At 38.6% G+C, this 26,408-nt stretch overlaps 1 protein-coding gene and 1 non-coding gene across 2 annotated transcripts in view; both read right to left on the bottom strand.

Annotated features, from left to right (window-relative positions):
* Nucleotides 1-26,408, bottom strand: part of LOC145524549 (uncharacterized) — a 349,726-nt gene that overhangs the window by 81,631 nt on the left and 241,687 nt on the right. The window lies entirely within an intron of this gene.
* Nucleotides 23,117-23,251, bottom strand: LOC145524947 (small nucleolar RNA SNORA13). The gene has a single exon (XR_014067977.1). It is a non-coding gene; the product is annotated as a small nucleolar RNA SNORA13 (small nucleolar RNA).

Here is a 26,408-nt window from a genome sequence, read left to right on the forward strand (position 1 = left end):
TGTGATGGAAGAACTTACCTACCACAATATCTATTGGAACTATTTAGAACTTTTTTTTCTTTTAAGTCATATATCAATACTTGTTCTATTGGGTTGGCCAAAAAGTTTGAGTTTTTCTGTAATTGAAACTTTTTGGCCAACCCAGTAACTAGTGTTGGTAGATTCTGGTAAGCATGTTTGCTTCATTTGAGTCCTAGATGTGAAAGAAGCTCATTGAAGTGGTACATTGTAAGTGCCATTTATATATACATATATATATATAGAGAGAGAGAGAGAGAGAGCTGAAGACAGAGGTCTATGTGTCTATACTATGAGACATTTATTATGAGGAATTGGCTCACTCAATAATAGAGGCTGAGATGTCCCACAGTCTACAAAATGCAAGCCAGAGGTCCAGGAAAGCTGATGATATAATTCTAGTCTGAGCAAGAATCAGGAGAGCCAATGGTGAAACTCCCAATCCAAGGGCAGAAGGAGACCAGTGTCCCAATTCAGCAGGCAGGCAGGACAAAAAAGGGGTGAGTTCTTCCTTTTTCTGTCTTTTGTCCTGTTTGGGCTTTTAATGGATTGAATGATATCCACCCACACTGGGGAAGGCAATCTACTTTACGGAGCCCACCAATTTAAATGCTAATTTCAGCTGGAAACCCCCTCACAGACAAACCCAGAAATGTTTAATCTGGGCAGTTCATGGCACAGTCAAGCTGACACATAAAATTAACCACCATACTGTCCTTCAGAACTGAAAATGAAAGTGATTCTCAGATAAACAGAGCCTGGGGGAATTGATATTAGACCTGACTTATACTAGAGAAGTCCTTCCAGCTGAAAAGAAATGATGCCAGGCTGAAATTCAAATCCAAAGGAAGGAATGAAGACTATAAAAAGTGATAAATTTGTGGGTAAATATAAATGTATACATTTTTCTTTTTTTCTCTTAAGACACACAAGATTGTTTTAAAAAAAATAACATTGTGTTTTGGAGTGTATAACATATATAAGATGTAATAGCACATTTGTATGCTATATCTATATGTTCTATAAACTACCTAAATATAAACATATAAAATATAAATATATTAAAAGTAAGTATATAAACAGCATCTATAGATGTACAGATGTAAGGAAGAAGGAAATGGAACTATAGTATAGCAAAGGTTCTGTGTTTTACTAGAATAACATAAATATTAACCTGAAGTAGATTGTGACCAATTAAAATGTATTATATTGTAATCCCTATAGAAACAACTAAGAATATAATTCAAAATGTATAGTTAAATTAGCAGAACAATTTAAATGAGACAATAAAATTTTTGTTTAACATAAAAGAAGACAATAAGGAGGAACAGAGTAACAAAAAAGATTTAGACATTTTAGACATGCAGAAAACAAATAGAAAATACCAAGTATAAATCTAACCACATCAAAAATTACAATTAAATGTGAATGAACTAAATACTTTTGTCAAAAGGCAGATATTGAGGACTTCCCTGGCAGTTCCATGGTTAAGATTGTGTGCTTCCATTTAAGGAAGAATGGGTTCGATCCTTGATCAGGGAACTAAGATTCCATATATGGTACACTATCCACCCCCCAAAGGCACATATTGTCAGAATTGATAAAAAAGCAAGATATAACTATGTTCTGACTACAAAATCAGACTTCATATTCAATGACTCAAATGGGTTGAAAGAAAATGATGGAGAAAGATATAACAGGAATTGTAAGAAAGCCGGAATGGCTACATTAATATCACACAACATGATGTTAAAACTCAAAATATTGCTAGAAAACAAAAGAGACATTTCATAATGCTTAAAAGGGCCAATACATCAGGAGGACATAGCAATTACAAAAGTGTATATATATATATATATATATATATGTGTATATATATATATATATATGAAAGTGAAAGTGAAGTCATTCAGTCGTGTCCGACTCTTTGCGGCCCCATGGATTGTAGCCCACAGAATTTTCCAGGCAAGAGTACTGGAGTGGGTTGCCATTTCCTTCTCCAGGGTATCTTCCTGACCCAGGGATCAAACCCGGGTCTCCCGCATTGCAGGCAGAGGCTTTACCTCTGAGCCACCAGGGAAGCCCTATATATATATATATATATATATATATATATATATATATATGAGAGGGCCCCAAAATACTGAGGCAAAAATCTACGGAATTAAAAGAAGTGCATGGTTTAGTAAATGGAACTTCATTACTCACCTCTCAGTTAATAGATAGAACAACTAGACATAAAATGACCAAGGATACAGAAGACATGAACAACACTATTAAACAGCTTAACCTAACATTTTATAGAACACTCCACTCCACCCCACAAGAGCAGAGAACAGATTCTTTAAAGCACACATGGAATATTCTCCAGCATAGATTATATGCCAGTCATAAGACAAATCTCAATAAATTAAAAAAGATTTAAATCATTCAAAGTATACCTGACTACAATAGCACTGTTATAAATCAACAGAAATAAATGGGGGAAGTCTCCAAATCTTTGGAAATTAAACAACATACTTCTAAATAAGTCATGTATCAAAGAAGAACTCACAATGGGACTTGTAAAATATTTTGAACAAAATGAAGATGAAAACATAACATCAAAATTTAAAGGATGCACATAAAGCAGAAATTGGTAACTTTAAACATCATGTTAAAAAGAAAGGTCTCAGATCAATAATCTCTAAGTTACCATTTTAGTGAACTAGAAAAGGAAGAGTAAAGTTAACCTGAAGCAAGCATAAGGAAGGATATAATAATTATATGAGTGGAGATCAGTGAAATGGAAAACAGAAAAAAAATAGAAAAAAATCAGTAGATGCAAAAATTGGTTCTTTGAAAAGCTCAGTCAATGAAATTGATAAACTTTACCTAGACTAAGAGAAAAAAAAGACAAAGATTACCAAAATTTAAAAAATTAAAAAAACAAAGTTAAAATAAGATTAAAAAAACAAGGATCATTGATATCAACCCTACAAAAGTAACAAGGATTATAAATGGATGTTCTGAACCACTCTGTCAGTACCAATAGTTAGATAACATAAATGAAACGGTAAATTTCTAGAAGGAGACAAACTAAAATTAACTAAAAGATAAATAGAAAGGCTGAATAGACCTATAACAAAGGTATAAATTTGTGATTAAAAATCCTCCTTCCAAAAAAGTATAGGCTTCGCTGGTGGCTCAGATGGTGAAGAATCTGCCTGCAATGCAGGAGACCTGGGTTCCATCCCTGGGTCGGAAAGGTCCCCTGAAGGAATGGCTACCCACTCCAGTATTCTTGCCTGAGAACTCTGTGGACAGAGGAGCCTGGCGCGTTACAGTCCATGGGGTGGCAAAGAGTTGGACATGACTGAGCAACTAACACACACACACACACACACACACGACTTCACTGGTAGACTCTATCAAATATCTGAAGAAGAAATAAAGTCAATCTCACATGAACTCTTTCAGCAAACAGAGGAGGAGGAAACACTTTCCAAAATGTTCTGAGTCTAGTATTACCCTAATAACAAAGTCAGACAAAGATATATAAGAAAACTACAGAACAATATCCTTAATTAACACAGACATAAAAATCCTTAACAAGTATTACCAAACCAAATCCAACAACTTATAAAAAGAATTATATACCATGACCAGGTGTCATTTATTCCAAGAATGCAAGTTTGATCTAACATTCAAAAGTCAACTTAGGTAATAATGTACCATACTAACAAAGGACAAAACCCCCATAATCATCTTAATAGAAACAGAAAAAGCATTTGACAATAGACAAAAACTGTTTATGATTAAACTCTCAACAAAGCAGAATAGAAGGAAACCTCCTCGGCCTTATAAAACAGCCATCAAAAAAACTGCAACTAGCATTATTCTTAATGATGAAAGAATGAATGCTTTCTTTCCTAATATTAGGGGTAAGGCGAGAACATCTGCTTTCACCACCCCTATTCAACATTGTACTGAAGAAATGTAGTAAGGCTAGAAAAATACATTAAAGGCATAGAGGTTGAAAGGAAGAAGTTAGTCTTTATTCCCAGATGACATAATCCTATATGGAGGAAATCTTAAAGGGTCAACAAAAAATTTCACTAGAACTAGTGAGTCTAGCATTGTTTTCAGAATATAAGATCAAGATAAAAATCAATTGTATTTCTATACATCAGCACCAAATAATCCAAAACCAAAATTAAAATTTTTCTGTTTTTTAATTTTTTACAATGCTGTTTTGATTTCTGCCATACGAGAATGCGAATCAGCCATAGTTATACATACATCCCCTCCCTCCAGAGCCTCTCTCTCCTCCCCCATCCCATCCCTCTAGGTCATCACAGAGCACAGGACTGGGCTCCCTCTACTACACAGCTCCTCACCAGCTATTCATCCTACACCTGATAGCGTATATATGTTGATGCTACTTTCTCCATTCATCCCATTCTCTCCCTCCCCCACTGTGTCCACAGGTCCATTCTCTACATCTGCATCTCCCTTCCTTCCCTGCAGATAGATTCATCAATATCATTTTTCTAGATTTCATATATATGTGTTAATATACTGCATTTGTTTTTCTGACTTAATAGGCTCTAGGTTCATCCATCTCACTAGAACTGACTTGAATTCATTCTTTTTTATGGCTGAGTAATATTCCATTATATATATGTACCACATCTTCCTTATCCATTCATCTGTTGATGAACATCTAGGTTGCTTCCATGTCTTGTTCATGCTGTGCATGATAACTCACTTCCGTCGTGTCCAACTTTGTGCATCCCACACAGCCAGTCTGTGTCCTGGCTATTGTAAATAGCACTGCTATAAACATTAGGGTTCGTGTGTCTTTTTCAATTAAGGCAAAACCAAGATTTAAAAATTATTTTCACAGTAGTACTGAAATGAATAAAATGCATAGGAGCAAACTTAATAAAACACAAGTACACTGAAAATTAGAAAGCATGGCTAAGGTAAGATAAAGTAGAGCTACATAAATGGGGAGACATTTTATATTCATGGATTGAAAAACTCAGTATTAACTGGTGGCAAGTGTCCCCAAAACGATCTATAGTTTCAATGCAATACCTCCAATCCTAGCAAGCATTCTAACAGAAACTGACAAACTGTTCCCAAAAATGTATATGGAATGCCAAAGAACCTGAACTAGCCAAAACAATTTTGCAAAGTAATAAGACAGAATTTTGTGTACTTGATTTTAAAACTTACCATAAAGGTACAACTTGGGTTGTTCTAGTGTAAAGATAGATATACGTATCAATTAAGCAGGGTTGAGAGTCAGAATTAAGAAATAAATCCCTATATTATAGTTAATTCATTTTCAACAAAGGGGAAAGAATAGTTTTTTTCAACCACAGGTGATCCTGAGGGAAAGGAGAAAAATACCCTTAACCCACAGCAAAAACCAACTTAAAATGAGATGACAGACCTAAATATAAGACCTAAAACAATAAATGTCTGGAGAAATACATTGAAGAAATCTTTGTGACCTTGGATTAAGCAAGGATTTCTGAGATATGATACTCAAACTATGATTCATTACAGAACAAATTGATCAAATAGAACTTCATCAAAAAGACTGTTGCTTTCCAAAAGATAGCATTAAGAAAATTAAAAGTCAAACCACAAACTGGGAAAAACATTTTCAAATCACATGTCTGATAAAGGACTTATATCCAGAATATATGAAGAGCTCCTTTAACTCAAAATAAGACAAACAATATAATTAAACAATAGGCAATAGATTTGAATACTTATTTCACAAAAAATATGAATAGCTAATAAGCATGTGAAGAGATGCCCAAAAGTTTCGGGAAATGCAAATTAAAACTACAATGAAATGTAATGCAATGGCAATAAAAATACCAATATATTATTAAAGAAATTAAAAAAAAAACCCACAATGGAAACTATATAAGAATGTAAGAAAAAAAGAGACATGATAAATAAAACATACACAAAAAATATACATACTAGAAAAATTACCTCATGATCTGGTAAAAATTGCAGTCAGAGAATTATGAAATCAAATACTTTAATGAGGAGATGAACTCCATGAAAATTAAGTTCAAATAAGATAATATAGAGACTCAAAATAAATGATAGGATAATAGAAGAAAATAAAAATAAATTAGCAAGAGATCTGGAAAGCAAAGAGAGGAGAAAACTTAGAATGATCATGAAAATTAAAATCACTATTAAAGCAGCAGTGAGGACAATGAATACTGCTGAATATACACCTGGGGTCATGGGATAAAGTCTTAAGAAATTGAACACTTATGTGGAAATCAACAAAGAATGCAAATGGATGGGATAGAAGATGACAAATATTGAAGACAGAGAGGTGAGTTAACATACTCAAAATTAGGGACCATGGAAAAAAGAAAAGAGCATAAGAACAAGAGAAAGAGCACTCACATATAAAATTAGGACTAGGTTTTGAAACAGACATGAATCTACAAATTGAAAGTACACTAAGTCAAGTATCCTAAGAAAATATCACATATGCTAATACAAACAATACATATTCTGGTTAATGTGTTCTATATAGCACAAAGTTAAATATGTATAATGAATCTGATGGGCATCAGGCAAAAAAAATAAGACACTTTTCAAGGAGAATCAGTTTGACCTGATACTTCTGAAAGTGAAGTCGCTCAGTTGTGTCTGACTCTTTGCGACCCCATGGACTTTACAGTCCATGGAATTCTCCAGGCCATAATACTGGAATGGGTAGCCTTTCCCTTCTCCAGGGGATCTTCCTGACCCAGGAATCGAACTGGGGTCTCTGGCATTGCAGGCGGATTCTTTACCAACTGACCTATCATATTCGGTATTCTTTGTGAAAAAAGCAATGCATACTTTTACCAAATCTTTATCCAAGATCGAAGGCACATATTTTCAAATATAGTTTCCTGGTGTATTTCTTTTTCTTTTTTTTTACCTTTGCATTTTGTATTGGGGTATAGCTGATTAACAATGCTGTGATAGTTTCAGGTGGACAGTGAAGGGACTCAGTCATACATATACATGTATTCATTCTTTCCTGGTGTATTTCTTGAACAAAGTATTAGAAGTTGAACTTCTAATGGTGAATCAAATGGTGAATGGGAAAGTTTAGGGTTAAAAACAATTGTGGCATTGAATCCATTGGATGCAAAACTAAGATTTAAAAAATGAAGGAACAGTTAGGAAATCACAGATAGTGTTTACTCTCAAGGTAGAAAAAATGATTCATCTTAAAGTCAAAAGATGGAAATGGAGAAACAGTAGGAGATAATGTAAATATGTCAGCTTTCTCACATTCCATGATGAGTTAGCACTTTTCAAAATTGATAAATTAATATCAGAAATACTAGTGTATTTTTTAAAAGTATAACAACAATATTGAGTAGTCAGACTTGAGTGTGAAGGGAAAGATGGTACAATGAAATGTAGAGTTATACTTATTTCATCATTTTTCAAAGAGAGAATTCAATATAAATCTAATTATAAAGTAAAAGAAGATTTAGTATGGTGTAGCAATATCTAAAACCCGTGGGATTAATTTCACTATTATAAGGAAACAATACACTGGATCAGAAAGCAAAACTATTTATAAAGAACACAAGTGAAACAAAGTGACTCAGTAAGCTCAAAAATAAGAGGATAGGAACAGCAAGATCCTACTGTATAGCACAGAGAACGATATTCAATATCCTGTGATAAACTATAATGGAAAAGAATATATAAAACAAGAATATATATGTGTGTATACCTGAATCACTTGGCTGTACAGCAGACATTAACACAACACTGTAAGTCCACTATACTTCAATTTAAAACATGAAGATAGGAAGAGTCATGCAAGGTAAATTAAATAAAGAGAAAGTGAAGATCTTAATATCAGACCATGGCAAATTAAAGACATAGTTCACCGAATGAGATAAACATGCCATCCCACATTCAAGACTTAACAGTCATGCACATTTACACACCAAATAAAGCATGAAGAAAATCTGGAGGAACACAGATTCTTTTTGCTACTCATGAATAGATCAATAGACTCTAAAAGTGTGATGGGTGCTGTGGATGCCTCCTGAGAGTTCTTTTACCCCTCCCCCATTGAATAACAGCAGGAAGTGCACTTGGAGTGGGGATGGTAGTGAGAGGGAATTGATCTTGTCTAAAATTCAGGATTAGCACCTCATTGTTTTAACCTAATCGGGACCTTCTTGTCAGGCCTGCCAGTGATGGTTTCAGCAAACCAGGCCTATGCACTCACAGTGCAGTATGCCCCTTGCCTGTGATGACTCAGGAATGGACATGGGCCAATAACTCAGTTGAGGTCAAAGAGCTGGAAAATGTGTTGGGCCTCCAGGCAAAATTTCTGCATTCTACAAAGAGAAGAAACATGGTCATCTGTCTGCCATGTGGGAACGTGAGTTCTGGAACTGCTTAGCCGTCTTTACAAAGCACTGACAAACAAGAGGGTTTAGCCCAAGAGGAGCACGGAAAATGATCTGGCACTGTATAGCCTCTGGGGAAGTCAACTTGAGGCTCCCCCTACCTCAGGCTTTCAGTCAAGTATGTTTCAGATAATTAATAAGATAAATAAGATAATTAAGGTATATCTAATTGAGATATAAAAAACTCCACACCTGAAAACCAAGCACGCAACTTGTTTTCAAGTGCCCAGGAAAATTTTCTAAAATTGACCATGTACGAGGCCACCAAGAAACTACCAATTCAATGTAAAAATAGCAGTATCGCAGCTTTCAATCATAGTACCATAAGGCTAGAAATGAGTATCACAATCTAGAAAACCCACAGTCATAAATACTAAAAAAGATGAACAATGAATACAAATAAAGTTCATTGCAGCACTATTTAAATAACCAAAAGGTAGAAATAACCTACATGTCTATCAGCTGCTAATGGATAACAAAATGTGGTTATCTATACAATGGATGGAAAGTAGACTAGGAGTGCCAGTGGCTGAGGGAGACTAGCAAGTATGCTATGCTAAGTCGCTTCAGTCGTGTCCGACTCTGTGCGACCCCATAGATGGTAGCTCACCAGGCTCTGCCGTCCCTAGGATTCTCCAGGCAAGAATACTGCAGTGGGTTGCCGTTTCTTTCTCCAGTGCATGAAAGGGAAAAGGGAAAGTGAAGTCGCTCAGTCGTGTCCGACTCTTAGCGACCCCCTGGACTGTAGCCTACCAGGCTCCTCCGTCCACGGGATTTTCCAGGCAAGAGTACTGGAGTGGGGTGCCATTGCCTTCTCCAGACTAGCAAGTGGGGAGAGACTATTAATGGGTACAGGGCTTCTTTGGGGGGAATATTCTGGAATTAAGATAGTGGTGATGGCTGCATAGCTTTGTGAATATACTAAAGAAAATCACAAAATCATACTTTAAAAGGATGACTTTTATATATGTGAGTTATATCTCAATATAAAAAGTGACATACTTCATAGAATATATTGGTCGCAGAGACCAACCCTGATATGCTATGGGAAGGGACACAAGGGCGTGCATTTGTGTCCACGCAGGGAGGCAGGGAGCATTTAGGACTCTTTTGGAGGCTGGCTACACAAACAGCTTGAAAGATGTGTCCAATCACATCTAACACGTTCTGTGTCAAATACCTTCAACTGTATGCAGCTTCTAATGCACCAGCTCTTAACATCTGTGTACTTATGTCCTTTCCTTGGCCAGTTCTGGCTGTATTCCACAGCTCATTTTCTATCTATGATGTTCTACTTGACCAAAGGTGATATGACTTGGAAATCATTTTCTAACACAACGTTATTTCTTTATTGAGCTGTCTGCTCTCATGTATAACAGTTTCCACTTTTAAGAATCTCAACTATATTAACCGTAGATTCGGTATCTAGTCCTAATAGAACTCCTGTAGAGTTGCATATTATTGATGAGGAAACAAAGGCTTAGCAAGGTTGCATGATTTGCCCAAGATTTTAGGCTAGTAAGTGGCAGAGCAAGAATTCTAAACCGTATGATTTCCCTGGTGGTCCAGTGGCTAAGACTCTGTGTTCCCAATGCAGGGGGCCTGGGTTCAAACCCTCGTCAGGAAACTAGATCCCACATACCGCAACTAAAAAAAAAAAAAAAAATCCACATGCCACAGCTAAGAGCCAGTGCAGCCAAATAAGTACATAAACAAATTTAAGAAAACCATATGATCATATGATAACAATCACCACAAAAGCTAACATATATTGAGTATTTACTCTATCAGGCTTTATTCCACATGCTTTCCATGGATTATCTCATTTAATCATCACAACAACCTGATGAGGTAGGTACCATTATTAATATGTTACAAATGAGAAACTGAGGCTCATAGAGGTTAATTAACTTGCCCAAAGTTACAAAGGTAGCCAGTGACAGAATAGAGACTAGAATCTGGGTATGTCTGATGCTGGGTGCACCTTCCATTTTTCCACACTGTCTCTCACGGTAAAGCAGAGCTGAGATGATCTGAGGGAGGGTTTCAGATTTTATTTGTGTATTCTTCATTAATAATGTACATATCCCTTATATCTTTGGTCCATAAAAAACTTAAAGTGGCCAGTGGGTCTGACGTCTCTTTCCGTGAGGGTATCACTAAGTCATCTTTCTCGTGGAGAAAATAACTGACTCAGTTCTCCATGCAGGTCTTTCACAGAAAGACTGAATGAATTTTTCTAGACTCTGTCCCTATATCTTTCTTTACATACTTTTTGAAGTTTCTAATTATTTCTCTGTTTAGCTCGCATTATTATGGTGAACAAAACCTTTGAGACCCAATTCCACCAAAATGGTTTCCTTACCAACTATCTTGTCTGGAGAGAGATCTCCAGTTCCCAAAGTGGGTGCTGTGGCTCAGGTTAGTGCATTTGCTAAGGAGCCCCATTCAGCTTGCTTTCCTTTTGCTTCTTCTAAACGATGAATTGCAATATAAATTTAGGATCAACTTTTCTAGGAACTGGGCAACTCCTTCATCGAACACAAACCAAACAGAAAAAAACAGATTTTCTTGGAGGAAAAGGATACAGCTGACGTTTCTGCATAGAATGAGAGGAGAGTTCCCTCAACAAGTGTCCCATCTAGTAAAGAACTAGAGACTGAAACAGATTTACATGAACACAGTTAATGAAAACTAAACTTTAGGGCCACCCCCACACAGAGCCCTTTCCAGGTCCCAGGAAGAGGTTTGGTACCGAGTTCAAATGGTCATATGTTTCTGTAACATTTGCAAAACGTGGTATTTATTTTAACCACAGTCAGTTAAGGCTGCTGTTCCTTCTTCAACTTTCTCTTGCTCACATACCTGCCTAGATCTGGTCCTTCTGGGTGGCCTCAGTATAACTTGGATCTGGCTGATGCCAAGTAGAGCTGGGGAAGCATTCAGTTTGGGACTAATGTTAATAGACTATATTTATGGGCATGCGTGTGTGCATGTCTGCTCAGTTGCTTCAGTCATGCCCAACTCTTTGCAGTCCTATGGATTGTAGCCCACCAATCTTTTCTGTCCGTGGGATTCTCCAGGCAAGAATACTGGTGTGGGTTGCCATGTCGTCCTCCAGGGGATCTTCCCAACCTTGGGATCGGACCTGCATCTCTTGCAGCTCCTGCACTGCAGATGGATTCTTTACTGCTGAGCCACAGGGGAAGCCCATCATTATGGGATTTGCAGTTATTTCTGTAGAATTAAATTACTGCTAGGTGCCCTCATGCTGGAATGGGTTCTCAGAACAATGCTATCACCCACAGAGCCAACTCACCCAATTATAATGATATCAAAGTGTGGGATAGTGGTTCTATTGGAATAGGAATGTGTGCCCAGTACCAAAATTATTTTGGTTGTGGTGGAGCAGCAAGATTTGGAATGTATGGAAACAGAAGCTAGTACACAGAAATTTCTTAGAATTGTTAGACATGTAAATTATAAGGGCAGGATTTGGTCTCATAGGTGTCTGGTCAAAATAGGAGTACTATTTGATAATGCAGCATATCCACTAAACATTTTTTAGGGCTTCCCAGGTGGCGCTAGTGGTAAAGAACCTGCCTGCCAATGCAGGAGACGTAAGAGATGCAGGTTCGACTCTGGGTCAGGAGGATCCCCTGGAGGAGGATACGGCAACCCACTCCATATTCTTGCCTGGAAAACACCATGAACAGAGGATCCTGGTGGCCTACACTCCATGGGGTCACAAAGAGTCAGATAGGACTGAAGTGACTGAGCATGCACATAAGCAACCTTAAAATATATAGATGTATATATGTAATATATAAATAAATGTTAATAATAATATATATATAAAGCCATACTATAAGAAATATCTTTCTCTTTCTATAGAAAAATATCATAAAATCACTCTCATATAAACAAGTGATCAAGAGTATGCACCCAAGATATGTACAAAACAGAGGTTTGTCAGGCAACAAATCAATAAAAACACTGAGTTAGATTTGTGATGTTTGTGGTATTTGTCATATTTTTACAATTTTTAAATTTACTGTGACTGTTTTATCACTTTAAATAAACATTCTCACTCCTGCCTAATTTTATATTTTGTAAATTTGTGTTCTCTGGCTCACAATAGACCTCCAAAATTACCTACATTTCAGGCCCCTGAGACCCACACAGGCCACTGATTAGAGACGTTCTCTCTGAAACCAGAGCAGAAGGGTGGCCAAAATAAAATACATTTAAAACTTTGATTTAATAATCTGAAATTTTATTCCTGAATTTCAGTTTTAGTTCTGTGATTTTCCTTTTTCACTCAGTTTTCTTGAGATATAGTTTACATATGGCATACAGAGATCTTAATTTTATATACATTTGACAAATGTATGTATGAGATAATAGAAAATACATACATTGGTCTCTGCCACCAGTTCCTGGCACAGAGCTTTAAAACCCAAGTGATAAGAGCACTTGGATCATCTTTTGTTCTATTGAGGTGACTGTGGGTGGACTCCTGGCTGGCTCCTGGTGGGGGCTGGTTAGCAGAAAGACCAAGCCATGATTAAAAGCTTGGGATTTTAGCCCCAGTTAATAATTGATCATGCCTATGTAAGGAAGTCTCCAGAAAAATTTCAATAGCACAGTGTGTGTGGTGTTCAGAGAGCTTCCAGGTTCAAACACATCCACACTGAGAGGGTAACACTTTCTAACTCCATGAAGACAGAAGCTCCTGCACTCAGGACCCTCCCGACCTCATCCTGTGTACCTCCTCATTTGGCTGCTCACCTGCATCCTTTATCATACACTTTAATAAACTGGTAAATGTAAGTAAATGTTTCCCTATGTTCTGTGAGCTACTCTAGCAATTCATCAAACTGAGGAGGGGGTCATGGGACCCTCCAATTTAATAGCCACTTCAGACAGAAGTTGTGAATAAAACCTGGGAACCTGCTTCTGGCAATCGGCGTTTGAAGTCTTACCCTGTGGGTTCGGACAGTACCTCAAGGTAGACTGTGTCAGAACTGAGGACAGCCAGGGTCACAGGGAATTTGCCTGGTGTAGGAAAAGCTCCCACACATTTAGTGACCAGAAATACTGGATGTGTGTTCTGTGTGAATGTGGTGGTAGTGGGTGAGTAAAGGAGACACACAGGAGAAGCTGAAAAGGGAAAGATGGGGTTTTTCCCTACACGGAAGGAGAACTGAGTTAGGTTTTTCTAACTCAGTGGAAACCCATGAAACTAACACTCAAATGAAGATATAAAACATTTCATAGCCCCTCCAAATTCTCTTGTGTCACTTTCCAGTAAATACGCCCCCACTAGAGGTGACTGGTATTCTGATTTTTATCACCAGAGATGAGTTTGCTGTTGTGGAACTTCATATAAGTGGAACAATGAAGTACATATATATTCATTTCTGACTGCTTTCTTAAGCATATGTTTCTGAGATTCATCCATGCTATAGCATACATCCATAATCTCTTCCTTTTTATTGCTGAGTAGTTTTCCATTGTGAAGCTGTATCACAATGTGTCCATTCTCCTGTTAAACATTTGGGTTATTTTCAGGTTAGGGATATTATGAATAAAGCTGCTACATATATTTGCGTATAAGTTGTTTTGTGAAGACTGTCGATTCTCTTGGGAATGTACTTAGGAATGGGATTGCTGGATCCTATGATAGGAGAAGATGTATATATGTGTACATCCATGTACATATTGGAAAAGGGCGTGGTAATGCACTCCAGTATTCTTGCCTGGAGAATCCCATGGACAGAGGAGCACTGGCAGGCTATAAGTAATAGACTTTCACAGAGGTGGACACAACAGAAGCAAATTAGCACACACAACATGTGTGTATATATATATATGTGTGTATATATATACTAACCATTATTGAAAATAAGATGTTAAAGTCTCCAGATATTATTGTTGAATTGTATATTTCTCCCTTCAATTTTTCTTTCTTTCTGTACTTTGTAATATGCACCCAACTTCTTCTACTGTTTCTGATGGGAAATCAGGCATTAATCTTATTGGGATTCTCTTGAAAATGATGTCACTTTTTCTTGCTGCTGTCAATTTTTTTCTCATTATCTTTGACTTTCAGCATTTGTGTTTATTGTGCTAAGAGTTTGTTGAGATTCTTGGACATACCGATTTTTGTGTACCAAATATGGGAAGTTTTCAGCCATTATTTCTCCTCCTTTCTCTCCTCTCCTTCCCTTTGTGTGTATGTTGTTATGCTTATTGGTGTCCTATGTTTGAGATTCTCTTCACTTTTCATCATTTTTCCTGTTCTTAGATTACATAATCTCTATATATCTATTTTTTAAATTGTTGACTCTATCTTTGCCTGTTCATATGTAATGTTGAACCTCTCTAGAGGTTTTTCATTTCTGTTATACTTTTTGACTCCAGAATTGCCATTTGGTTCTTTTTTTTACAGTTGCTCTCTATCGTATTGCTGTTTCCTACTTTAAGAGACATTGCCATCATTCCTTCCTTTGCTTCTTTAAGAATTGTTTCTGTAACCTCTTTAGGCATAGTTACAATGATTGCTCTGAAGTCTGTACCTGTTAAATTCAACAGTTGAGCCCCTCATAGGCACTCTGTTGCTGCTGCTTTCCTGTGTATGGTCACACTTCCCTGACTCTCTGCATGTCTCATAATTAATTGTTAAAAGTGTACTATTTGTTGAAAGGTGTACATTTTGGACAATATATTGTAGCAACTCTGGATGCTGATTTCTTTCCATGCTGATTTCTTTCTTTGTTGTTTTCCCATTTGTTTAGTAACTGGTTGCAATATTTTAGTGAAGTCCATCATTTCCACAGTTTTGAGCCTCAGATGTTTCTTCTCGGTGGGTACAGCCTTGGGCATGTGAATGCTCATCTCGGTCTAACCATGGCTTTTGCAGAACCCCCTGGGACTGTCTTTTTCTCAAGATCACACCAGTTGTTAGGTTCAGTAACTGCCAGCTGATTGGTCTGTTGTGTTCAGGGCCCTGGGGTACACATCGCTCCTCAGTCTGACCGAGTTAAATCAGGCCACTTTGCAGGGGTTTTTTTGAGGCAGGTCTTTGAGGTTTGTTTTGACTTTAGAAGTGTTTTTCACAGTGGTCTCTTTCCGATTTTTTTCTTCTGGCTAGGCGAGCTGGTCCACAGTTTAGCATGTCACTCTAATGAAACTATCCGCCTCCTCTTAGTTGCTCACCAATGAAATCTCCATTGTTTTTGAGGGTGTTCTTCGTCTTGGATGTTCTCACACTGTTTCAGATAAAGTCCGTTCTCTTGAGATGTTGAGAACTGAGATGCTTTCTAATCCTATAGACTGTCTCTCCCTCTGAGCAGAATCTCAGAAAACTGGCTTCTCTTGGAGAGACACTCTGCTCTAGGGGCCGGGAGCTGGGTGGGTGGCTTGCCTCTCTCGGCATGGAACGTCTGCTCCATGAGCAAGCTGGAGCAAGGGCAGTTGAGGCCTGATATTCTTCGCTGGCTGAGCTTGTGGTAGAGCCTCTACCCTGAGCTTGGGCTGGGTGGAGGAAGCATGCCCTGATCTCTCAGCCACACTCCCCAGGAATTTAGCCTCTGCAGCTCTGCAGCTCTCACTTTTGTCCACTGGCTCTCATCCACCATCGTGGGTGGATGGCACTGGGGCATGAATTCTCCTCTCCGTTCTTCTAGGCTAGCTCATGTGCTAAGCAGATGTATTTGTGAACTCAGTAACAAAATACCATAGGCGAGGTGGCTTAAACAACAGAGAAGTATTTTCTCAGGTTCTAGAGGCTGGAAGTCTGAGAACAGAGTGCCAGCATGGTCACTGGTGAACTCTCTTGCTGGCTTGCAGATGGCCAGCTTCTCACTGTATTCCTCTCATGCTGGAGAGAGAGAGAAAGGAAGAGGCAAGCTCTATGGTTTTCTGGTTTCTCTTTTATAAGGGTACTAATCCCATTATGAGGGCCCTACCCTCATGGCTTCATCTAAACCTAATTATCTCCAGAGACCCCCCCACCTCCAAATATCATCACACCGAGGGTTAGGGCTTCAGCCTACGAATTTTGGGGGAATGTACAAGCATTCGGTACATATCAGCAGGTTTCAGTGGCTTTCAGAAGCAGAAAGCAGAAACTGTGGCATGCACTTGAGGCAGAACTCTGATAGCATGATACATATAGTCGCTATATTGATTATGCTGGTTAGATTTTCTACATAATTTTTTTTTTTTGTCCAATTGACCTGTGTCCTGTGTTGTACCAAAAGCTCTATCTCCTAGTTTTAGTGTAGTTTTCTGTATGTCTCTTGTATATCCTTTAACTTTCTGATTTCTAAACGTAGTTTCTGTGGTATTTATGTCATATATATTCACAGCTGAAGTATTATCATTGTGAATTAAACTCTTGGCATTATCAAGTATTCTACTGTCTCATTTAATGCTTTTTGTCCAGATTCAGCGTTTTCTGAGAACATGATCACAAGCTCTCCTTTCTTATTGCCTTATTTGCCTGCTATACCTTTATGCATCTCCCTAGTTCTAGCCATTCTGAATCACTTTGATTTATTTGTATCTCCTGAGCACAGAGAGGGGTTTTACTTTGTGAATCAATCTGAAAATCTTTTTAATAGGCAAGTTTCTATTTACATGCATTGAAATGAGTGGCAGGCTTGATTTGCTATTAATATCTATTTTGACATTGTATTTACTGTGCATTTTGGTGGCTCCAATGGTAAGGAATCTGCCTGCAACGTAGGAGACCTTGGTTCTGTCCCTGGATTGGGAAAATCCCCTGGAGAAGGGAATGGCAACCCACTCCAGTGTCTTTGCCTGGACACGCCCATTGACAGAGGAGCCTGGTGGGCTACAGTCCATAGGGTCCCAAAGAGTTGGACATGACTGGGTGACTAACACTTTCACTTACTTTTTGTTTTATTTAATAATACCCTTTCTCTGGGTATGGCTTCCCTGGTGGCTCAAATGGTAAAGAATCTGCCTGCAATGCAGGAGACACGGGTTCGATCCCTGGGTCAGGAAGATCCCCTGGGGAAGGAAATGGCAACCCACTCCAGTACTTTTGCCTGGAGAATTCCATGGACAGAGGTACAGTCTATGGCGTTGCAAAGAGACAGACACGACTGAGCGACTGAAACTTTTCTCTGTGTAGTATGTTTTCTTTTCTCACTAAAAAATTTTCTAAAAATGTATTTATTTGGCTGTGCTGGGTCTTAGTCGCAGTCCATGGGATCTTCCATCTTCACTGTGGCATGTGGGATTTTCAGTTGTGGCATGAGAACTCTTAGTTGCAGCAGGTGGGATCTAGTTCCCTGGCCAGAGATCGAACCCAGGCCCCTTGCATTGGGAACCCAGAGACTTAACTGCTGGCCCACCAGGGAAGTCCCTCTGCCCAAGTTTTAGTAGCTGTGGGCCTCCCTCAGGCAACAAGGCATCACAGTGGAAAATTACCCAGTTCTGGTCTCCTTCTAAGCATCAACCCAGCTCGTTTCTGCTTCCTTTTGATTGTTCTCTAGTGCCCTCAAGTGGTTGTTTTTATATTTGGATAGGAATTCATAACTGTTATTTGAGGAGGATTGATCCAAACATACCCTTCCACCATTATTGCAAGACTCTCATTTTTGTATTATCTTGGGTTTTGTTTTGTGGTACTGGGGGTGTCTATTTCTGTTTGAGTTTTTGATTTGTGACTAGGTTTTATATCTGCAAATGTTTAAGAATGTTTAATTTGGTTTGGTTATTGCACATGTTTCCTTCTTCATTTGGGAGGATTTTTTACTGGCTGAAATGTTATGATTTCTATTTTACGTTACCTTTGTGTGTTGGCCTTGTACGTTATCTGCCATTTGCCATTCATTTGAAATGTTCTGGTTTTTCTTTGACTAGCAATGACAGACAGGGATAAGGATTTCAGGCAGGTTACTATATTTCACAGTTCAAGAGCACCATCTCCTGTTGATTCAAAAAATTGTAGTTCCTTAACTAATTAGGCTTTTTTGGGGGTAGGTTAGAATATTTGATTTTCTTCTACTAGTAATTTTTAAAACTTTGCTTAACATCCTGAGGAGCTAACAATGTTTTATTTCTTGTCTGTGATGACTGCAAGAGTATTCACCTAGAGAAAATTCAGTGAGCTGTATACTTATGTGTATATTTATATTTCAATATATGCATATTATATGTCTATAAAAAGCTAAAATATACTTAAGTGTATAATTCTCCAAAGACTAATGTCAATAATGGTATTATGTTAGAGAAAATTATCCTCCATCTTCCATTTCTGTAATGACTTACCTACTACTTTTGTCCATTTGTTACTCTAAATTATACTTTGCACATATGTCTAAAAAGTATAGTTAATGAATACACCTAGTGGCATCTTACAGATACTTGTTTTAAAATCATTGGATGCTCAGTGCAAGTCTTTTCAAATTATGTCTTTAGCATTCATGAATTCTTTACCTTGATTCATCTTGCAGCTGGCTAAAGTACAACATTCAATAATTTTAGTGGAAAATAGCTTTCCTTCATAGTTTCAGCATTAAAACTAGCACAACCTTGAATATTTAATACTGTCTTTCTATTGCTTCCAAGAGCTTATTTGACGATGTTTTATTTTCTGACATCCATACTGTGGTATGATATGAATTCAGCCCATTTTTAGAAAAATAAATGAAAGATGCTTTAAATTCTATAGTACTTTACAATTTTCAAAAGTTTCACACACATGATTTCATGTAATCCCATGATAATCCTTTGCCCTCCCCACTCCTATATTGCCCCTTCCCATTTCCCTCTTACCACTGGTAACCACGGGCATCCCAGGTGGCTCAGTGGTAAAGAACCTGCCTGCCAATGCAGAAGATGCAAGAGACGTGAGTTTGATAGCTGGGTGAGAAGATCCCCTGGAGAAGGAAATGGCAACCCACTCCAGTATTCTTGCCTGGAACCAGGCAAGAGCCTGGACAGGAGCCTGGTGGGCTACAGTCCATGGGGTTGCAAAGAGTCGGACATGACTTAGCGGGCACACACACACACACACAGGTAATCGCTGGTTTGTACTCTATATCGGTGAGTCAAAGCTAACACATTTTTAGAAATTCCATTGTCTAATTTTTTGTTGCTAGCATGTAGAAAGACAATTTATTTTTTAGTATTAATCTTGTATCTAGTGACCTTAATGCATTTATTAATTATTATAGTTTATTGGTTGATTCTTTTGAATTCTCTCTGTATAGGATTGCTTCCTCTCTAAATTTAAAAGAAAATTCTATCTTCTGCTCTCTCGTAGGACTCTAGTTCCCTGCTTTACTGTGAAACAGCAAATGCCCTCAAAGGAAAGGCCCGAGGAAATGAGAAATCCACCTTCACTGTGTTTCCTTGTCTCAGGTATTGTTGCTCCTCAAATCCTGCCTGAGTCACATGTTCTCCAAATATTATAAACACTGCTTAAATGTATACTGTGCATCTTTTATAGTTGTTTATAGTAAGAGAATTCATCTGGTATTAACTATTCCATCGTGATTGGTTCAGACATGCAGCCTGCCTTTTTGCTTTGTTTATAATTGTATTTGCCACTTACTTGCTGCAGTGTGGAGGCCTGGGTTCGATCCCTGGGTTGGGAAGATCCCCTGGGGAAGGGAAAGGCTACCCACTCCAGTATTCTGGCCTGGAGAATTCCATGGACTGTATAACCCATGGGGTCATAGGATTTATTCTTTATCCATAAATCTTAAGATTAACCAAGAAATGTATAGGTGTTGAATGATTTTCATTAATTTATTGTTTCATGGGAATCTTTTGATATGCAGTTGGGGTCTTTACCTCAGTTTCATCAGATATTATTCTACTTATTTTGTTTTGTAAGTCAGTGAAGAGAGCCACAATCAAAGAGCACTGTCTCATAGTTTCATCGTTAAAACAGACATCCACCTGCCTTTTCCATCCTTGGATGGAAGAGTGAAGCGACAGCCCCTCCATATTGCACCTTCCATTAGACTCCTCTCTTCCCCGCAGAATTAACTTCTTAATCTCCTGCATCTTTAGTTCCTTCCTCACTCCTGAATCACCAGCAGCAAACAAGCGCACTCTAGTACCCCCTCATCCTAAAAGAAAGAAAATTTGCCTTGACCACGCGTCTCCTCCAAGCCCACTGTGGCTCCCCTTCAGAGGGAAACTTACCAAAATTCCCTTCATTCTCTTTTGTCATTTTCTTCCATTTCTCCTCAGCCCTCTCAGACTGCCTCCCCTGCCCCCACCCCCATCACACAGAACTCCGTTGAAACTTCCCTTGTCAAAGCTGCCAATCGGCTCCGTTTGTCAACTACTATAATCCCTTCATGTCTCATTCAATTTCTCAGCAACATTCAAACCACACTTTCTTCTTCTGGCTTCTGTGACCACATACTTGCCAGGTTTTTCTCCTATCTTTACATTTTTTATCCTATGTATATTCTCCCTGAATGATCTAATTTAGTCCTTTGAGTTAAATATATTTGTATACTAGTGACTTCCAAATATATACATCTTTGGCTCAGGTGTTCCCTTGAGAGATGAGATTGAATCTCTAGTCGCTTGTTTAACATGTGCACACAGCTGTCTAAAGCTAATACAGAGAAAAATAGGCTTCATTCCCTCTCTTCATGCCTGTTAACCCTTCATTTGCTTCCATTTCAGTAAATGGCCCTATCATATATTCACTTGTTCAACCCAAAACGCTGATCATCTGCAATCCACCCCTTTGCCTCAACTCTTATTTCTGACTTTTCTGTAAGTCCCATCAGGTACACCTGCAAAATGCATTCCAAAAACTTCCACTTCTGTTTTGCCTATAATCGGTGATGTTCAAGTCACCATCATCTCACCATTACTACTTCTCTAACTGGGCTCTGTGGTTCTACACTTGCCCTCAACAGTACATCCTCCATACACAACCAGAATTACCCCCTTTAAAATAGGATGTATATCTTATCATCCTCCGAAACCCACCAGTGGCTGCCTTGTAATAAAGTCCAAGTTCTGCCCCACTGTGTTTAATTTACACATGCTTCAGCCCCTGCCCAGCCACAAAGGACCAGAGAGCAATCCCGTTATGTACACAGAAGATGGCAACTCTCATAGCTTTCACACTTATCATATCATTTGTTTACACAATGCTTTTCTACTTATGAAATATAAAGAATGAATATTATTACATCAGGGTCAGGGGAGTGATGTCAGCATCATGGCAGCATAAAATATTCCTCTTTTTATCCCCTGTTTAAAACAACAAAATAAACATCCATCTACAAACAAAGGCACCTTTGTGGGAGTTGCAGGATCCAGGAGGCTCACCTACCTGTACACCCAGTAATAGGCAGACAGATTTCAGTATAGACGGCAGAACCAGGGGAGCCAGTGAAGCTGCCCAAATCCCACTCTTGCTGTGATTGGAAAAAAAGAAAAACAACTGGAGAGTGCTGACCTGGGCAGATACTCGTGCATGAGAATTTGCAGAAGTCCAGCTGTCCTGAGGGGAGATTCCAGCACACCATTCTAGAAACAACAAAAACAAAACACAGCAGACGAAACACAGTTTGGTCACAGCGGAGGGGGTTAAGGGAAACTTTCCTAGTGTCCCCCGCCCCCAAGGAAGCACTGCACCAGGCTGATGTGCCCAGTGGTGGCACCCTCTCCCTAGGGGGAAGGCGAGTTAGGAGTGAGTACCCAGCTACTCCAGTTGTGTGGGACAAACTCGGTTTTCTCCAGCAACACCCAGGGTCCTGAGGTGGGTCTTTCATGACTGGAGGTGGGGAGAGAGGCAGAGAAGGGATGCCTTTCCTGCTGATTGCACTCAGCAGGAACGGCAGCCACAAGTCCCTGGGAGTACCACCTGTGCATCTCCCTACCAAATCCATGGGCCAGTGTTAAACCCACACCTCACCCTAGTCTGTGGCATCTCTACGTGTGTGCTTCAGAGTGCAGCTGTGAAAGCAAGCTCCTGTAGACACAAAGCACGCTAGGAAGACAGGTTACACAGTGTGGGCAAGGGAGAAGCCAGCAACTGGGGCTGTAGCACCACCTGCTGGAAACCAGAGAGTGTTCCAGGAACCAGCCTAATGACATGGAAGAATCAGTCAATCCGCTCAGTCGCTCAGTCGTGTCCGACTCTTTGCGATCCCGTGGACGGCAGCACGCCAGGCCTCCCTGTCCATCACCAACTCCCAGAGTTTACTCAAACTCATGTCCACTGAGTCTGTGATGCCATCCAATCACCTCATCCTCTGTTGTCCCCTTCTCCTCCCGCCTTCAATCTTTCCCAGCATCAGGGTCTTTTCCAATGAGTCAGCTCTTCACATCAGGTGGCCAAAGTACTGGAGTTTCAGCTTCCGCATCAGTCCTTCCACTGAACATTCAGGACTGATCTCCTTGTAGTCCAAGGGACTCTCAGGAGTCTTCTCCAAGACCACAGTTCAAAAGCATCAATTCTTTGGCGCTCAGCTTTCTTTATAGTCCAACTCTCACATCCATACATGACTACTGGAAAAACCATAGCTTTGACTAGATGGACCTTTGTTGGCAAAGTAATGTCTCTGCTTTTTAATATGTTTAATATGCTGTCTATGTTGTCTTTTTTTTCCCCCAGCTATTACGTATGCAGCTCCTACTCCAAAGATTTCAAATACAAGGGCAGGAAAAGGCTGCAAAAGTGTTTGGTTTATACTTTTTTTGACACCACAGTCACTAATTTCCAAAAGTGAATGGGCAACACAAAGGCTCATATTTTCTATTTCTTTCTGATTCAGTCTTGGAAGATTGTACATTTCTAGGAATTTGTTCATTTATTTAGGTTTTCAATTTTATTGGTGTATAATTAATAATAATCTCTTATGAGCCTTTGTATTTCTGTGGTGTCTCTTGTAACTTCTCCTCTTTGATTTATGATTTATTTTGGCCCTCTTTTTTTTTTTTTGGTAACTCTGGCTAAATTATCAATTTTGTTTACCTTTTCTCAAATAATTAACTCTTAGTTTTACTGGTCTTTTCTATTTTTTAAAAAGTATCTATTTCATTTATATATCTGCTCTGAGCTTTATAATTTATTTTCTCCCACTAACTTTGGGCTTTGTTCTTCTTTATCTTTATCTAGTTCTTTTAGGTGTGAGGTTAGGTGGTTAGAGGTATTTCTTATTTCCTGAGGTGGGCTTGTATTGCTATAAACTTCCCTCTTAGAACTGCCTTAACTGAGTTCCATACACTTTGGATCTTTGTGTTTTTGTTTTCACTTGTCTCCAGGTATTTCTTTCTTTGATTTCTTCAGTGATCCATTGTTTACTAGCATGTTGTGTAGACTCCATGAGTTTGTGTTTTTTGCAGTTTTTTTCCTGTAGTGTATTTCTAGTCTCATAGCATTGTGGTAAGAAAAGATGCTTGATATGATTTAACTTTTCTTAAATTTATTGAGGCTTGTTTTATGGTTTAGCATGTGAATCTATCCCAGAGAATGTTCTATGTGCACTTGAAAAGAATGTGTATTCTGCTGCTTTTGGATGGAAATTATATATATTTTTTTCTCTCAGGATGATCTGTCCTTTGACATAATTTGGGCATTAAAGTCACATACTATTATTATGTTACTGTCATCTTCTTTTATGTCTACTAATATTTGGCTTATGTATTTAGGTGCTTCTATTTTGAGTGCATGCATATTTACAATTGTTATATCTTCTTCTGGGATTGGACCCTTTATCATTATGTAATGTTCTTTTTTGTCTCTTGTAACTGTCTGTGTTAGAGTCTGTTTTGTCTATATAAGCACTGCTACCTCAGCTTTCTTTTAATTTCCATTTTCATGGAGTATCTTTTCTAATCCTCTCACTTTCAGTCTGTGTTATCTTTAGATCTGAAGTGAGTCTCTTGGAGGCAGCATATATATGTGTCTTGTTTTTGTATTCATTCAACCACTCTTTATCTTTTGATTGGACATTTAGTCCATTTACAGTTAAACTAATTATTGATAATTATGTATGTATTGCCATTTTGTTGATGTCCTGGCATTGTTCTTGCAGTTCTCTTGCATTTCTTTCTTCTTCTGCTCTCTTCCCTTGGGATGTGCTAATTATCTTTAGTGTTATGTTTGTATTCCTTTCTCTTTCGTGTATGTGTGTATCTACTGTAGATTTTTCGTTTGTGGTTACTATATATTAACTATATATATGATTATTTTAGTTGATGATCTAAAGTTTATAAATCTAAGAACCCTGCATTTTTACTCCCCCGTACACACATTTAATATTTTTGATGTTATTACATCTTTTTGTGTATCGCTTAACTACTTAGTATACATATAGATGCTCTTTTGTACTTTTGTCTTTTAACCTTCCTACTAGCTTTATAGGTAGTTGATCTACTATTTTTGCTGTATATTTGTCTTTACCAATGAGATACTTCCTTTCATAATTTAAAAATTTTCGGTTGTGGCCTTTTCCCTTACTCTTAGAGAAGTCCCTTTAACATTTCTTGCAAAGCTAGTTTCATGGTGCCAGAGTCTTTTAGCTTTGGTTGGTCTGTAAAACTATTTCTCCTTCAAATCTGAATGATAGCTTGGGCAGGTATTCTTGGTTGTAGGATTTTTCCTTGCATCATTTTAAATATATCACTCCCTTCTAACCTGAGAGTCTTACGGGAGTTCCTTTGTACATAACTAGTTGCTTTCCCTTGTTGCTTTTAATATTCTCCCTTTAATTTTTGCCATTTTAGCTGCAGTATGTCTTGGTGTGGTTCTCTTTGAGCTCATCTTGTTTGGGACTCTCCGTGCTTTCTGGACCTGGATGTCGGTTTCCTTTCTCAAGTTAGTTCAGCTGTTATGTCTTCAAGTATGTTCTCTGTTCCTTTCTCTCTTCTCCTCTGGGACCTCTATAACGTGAATATTATTAATAGCATGCTTGATGTTGTTTCAGAGGTCTCTGAAACTGTCATTTTTTCAAATTTTTTTCTGTTCTGTTTTCAAACTTTTTTCTGTTCAGCTTCCCTCTGATTTTATTCTGTCTTCCAGGTTGCTGATCTGTTTCTCTCATCTGCTAATCTAGTGGTGATTTTTTTTCTAGTGAACTTTTTCACTTCAGTTACTGTATTCTTCAGCTCTTTTCAGTTCTCTTTATATTTTCCAACTCTTTGTTAGATACCTCTGTCTTCTAACGAGAAGATGTATTCCATTCTTCTGAGTTCTTTGACCATCTTTACAATCATACCTTGAATTCTTTATTGAGTAGACTATTTATCTCCACTTAGTTCTCCTTCTAGAGTTTTATCTTGTTCCTTTGTTTGGAACATATTTCTCTGACTCACTTTCCCTAATTCTGTATTTAGGCTGTGTGTGCTCAGTCGTGTCCGACTCTGCAACCCCACGGACTGTAGCCTGCCAGGCTCCTCTGCCCTTGGGGATTCTCCAGGCAAGAATACTGGAGTGGGTTCCCATGCCCTCCTTCAGGGAATCTTCCCAACCCAGGGATCGAATCCAGGTCTCCCATATTGTGGGTGGATTCTTTATTGTCTGAGCCACAGGGGAAGCCCAGGAATACTGGAGTGGGTAGCTTGTCCCTTCTCCAGAGGATCTTCCCGACCCAGGAATTGAACCAGGGTCTCCCACATTGCAGGTGCGTTCTTTACCAGCTAAGCTACCAGGAAAGCCCCTCTCTATTATATGTTTCTATGTATTTGGTAGACTGGTTATGTTTCCTGATCTTGGAGATATGGCCTTATATGAGAGATGTCCTGTGAGGCCCAGCAGGGCACTCCCTTCTGATCTCTAGAGCTGTATGCTCTGGGGGCACCCTCTGTCTGCGCTGTGTGGACCCTTCTGTTGTAGTAGGCTGGTAGGTGTGGAGAGCTCCTGGTCAGGTTGGTTGTCAGGCCTTGCCTAGTGTGGAGGCTTTC

This window comes from Giraffa tippelskirchi, chromosome 10, assembly GCF_054371585.1.
Source record: "Giraffa tippelskirchi isolate mGirTip1 chromosome 10, T2T-mGirTip1v1.2.pri, whole genome shotgun sequence".
NCBI lineage: Eukaryota > Metazoa > Chordata > Mammalia > Artiodactyla > Giraffidae > Giraffa > Giraffa tippelskirchi.